The sequence below is a fragment of the Schistocerca americana genome, chromosome 3 (genome assembly GCF_021461395.2).
Source record: "Schistocerca americana isolate TAMUIC-IGC-003095 chromosome 3, iqSchAmer2.1, whole genome shotgun sequence".
Taxonomy (NCBI): Eukaryota; Metazoa; Arthropoda; class Insecta; order Orthoptera; family Acrididae; genus Schistocerca; species Schistocerca americana.
In genome coordinates, this window is record NC_060121.1 from 34,567,558 (window position 1) to 34,570,406 (window position 2,849).

The window sequence follows — 2,849 nt, forward strand, 5'->3', positions numbered from 1 at the left end:
GCCAATTTATCCCCCTTTACCAGCCACATTATCAAGCTTACTCTGGCCAGTTCACCTGAAGCGATACGCCATTATCTGTCGACATAAAGACTTTCACAGTACTCCTGCCGGGATCTTCTCGAGTTTGCCGATGTATTTCGCCAGTTTACGAGGCATTTGGCTACCTTAAGAGAGTCATAGTTACTCCTGCCAGTGTCTCCCCGTTAAACCACAGTCACAACTACAAGCTTCATCATTCCCGTTCACCAGAAGCGATACGCCATTATTTGTCGACATTATGACTTTCACAGTACTCCTGCTAGGAGCTCCTCCAGTTTGCCGTTGTATTTCGCCTGTTGACGAGGCATTTGGCTACCTGTAGAGAGTCATAGTTACATCTGCCAATTATTCCACGGTTTACCACAGTCACATTTTCAAGCTTACTCTGCCCAGTTCACCTGAAGAGACACGCCAATTATATGTCGACATATAGACTTTCACAGTACACCTGACGGGAGCTTCTCGAGTTTACCGATGTATTTCGCCTGTTGACGCGGCATTTGGCTACCTTAAGAGAGTCATAGTTACTCCTGCCAATTGTTCCCCGTTTTACAACAGTTACATTTTCAAGCTTCCTCTAGCCAATTCACCTGTAGCGATACGCCATTATCTGTCGTCATGAAGACTTTCACAGTACTCCTGCCGAGAGCTTCTCGAGTTTGCAGATGTACTTCGCAAGTTGACGATACATTTGCCACCTTAAGAGCGTCATAGTTAATCCTGCCAATTGTTCCCCGTTTTACCACAGTCACATTATCAAGCTTACTCTGGCCAGTTCACCTGAAGCGATACCCCATTATCTGTCGACATAAAGACTTTCACAGTACTCCTGCCGGGAGCTTCTCGAGTTTGCCGATGTATTTCGCCTGTTGAGGCGGCATTTGGCTACCTTAAGAGAGTCTGAGTTACTCCTGTCAGTTGTTCGCCATTTTACAACCATCGCATCTACAAGCTTACTCCGGCCAGTTCACCTGTGGCGATACGCCATTATCTGTCGACATAAAGACTTTCACAGTACTCCTGCCGGGATCTTCTCGAGTTTGCCGATGTATTTCGCCAGTTTACGAGGCATTTGGCTACCTTAAGAGAGTCATAGTTACTCCTGCCAGTGTCTCCCCGTTAAACCACAGTCACAACTACAAGCTTCATCATTCCCGTTCACCAGAAGCTATACGCCATTATTTGTCGACATTATGACTTTCACAGTACTCCTGCTAGGAGCTCCTCCAGTTTGCCGTTGTATTTCCCCTGTTGACGAGGCATTTGGCTACCTTTAGAGAGTCATAGTTACCCCTGCCAATTATTCCACGGTTTACCACAGTCACATTTTCAAGCTTACTCTGGCCAGTTCACCTGAAGAGATACGCCAATTATATGTCGACGTAAAGACTTTCACAGTACAGCTGCTGGGAGCTTCTCGAGTTTGCCGAAGTATTTCGCCTGTTGACGAGGCATTTGCCTACCATAAGGTAGTCATAGTTACACTTGTCAGGTGCTCCCCGTTTTGCAACAGTCACACCTACAAGCTTACTCTGGCCAGGTCTCCTGAAGCAATACGCCATTATCTGTCTACATAGAGTCTTTCACAGTACTCCTGCCGGGAGCTTCTCGAGTTTGCCGATGTATTTCACCTGTTGACCAGGCATTTGGCTACCTTTAGAGAGTCACAGTTACTCCTGCCAATTGTTCCCCGTTTTACCACAGTCACATTTTCAAGCTTCCTCTAGCCAATTCACCTGTAGCGATACGCCATTATCTGTCGTCATGAAGACTTTCACAGTACTCCTGCCGAGAGCTTCTCGAGTTTGCAGATGTACTTCGCCAGTTGACGATACATTTGCTACCTTCAGAGCGTCATAGTTAATCCTGCCAGTGTCTCCCCGTTAAACCACAGTAACAACTGCAGGCTTCCTCTGCCCTCTTCACCAGAAGCGATACGCCATTATTTGTCGACATTATGACTTTCGCAGTACTTCTGCTAGGAGCGCCTACAGTTTGCCGATGTATTTCGCCTGTTGACGAGGCATTTGGCTACCTTTAGAGGGTCATAGTTACTCCTGCCAATTCTTCCCCGTTTTAGCACAGTCACATTTTCAAGCTTACTCTGGCCATTTCACCTGAAGCGATCCGCCATTATCTGTCGACATAAAGACTTTCACAGTACTCCTGCCGGGAGCTTCTCGAGTTTGCCGATGTATTTCGCCCGTAGACGAGGCATTTGGCTACCTTTAGAGAGTCATAGTTACTCCTGCCAATTTATCCCCGTTTTACCACAGTCACATTATCAAGCTTACTCTGGCCAATTCACCTGAAGCGATACGCCATTATCTGTCGACATAGAGACTTTCACAGTACTCCTGCCGGGAGCTTCTCGAGTTTGCCGATGTATTTCGCCTGTTGACGCGGCATTTGGCTACCTTAAGAGAGTCATAGTTACTCCTGCCAGTGTCTCCCCGTTAAACCACAGTCACAACTACAAGCTTCATCATTCCCGTTCACCAGAAGCTATACGCCATTATTTGTCGACATTATGACTTTCACAGTACTCCTGCTAGGAGCTCCTCCAGTTTGCCGTTGTATTTCCCCTGTTGACGAGGCATTTGGCTACCTTTAGAGAGTCATAGTTACCCCTGCCAATTATTCCACGGTTTACCACAGTCACATTTTCAAGCTTACTCTGGCCAGTTCACCTGAAGAGATACGCCAATTATATGTCGACGTAAAGACTTTCACAGTACAGCTGCTGGGAGCTTCTCGAGTTTGCCGAAGTATTTCGCCTGTTGACGAGGCATTTGCCTACCATAAGGTAG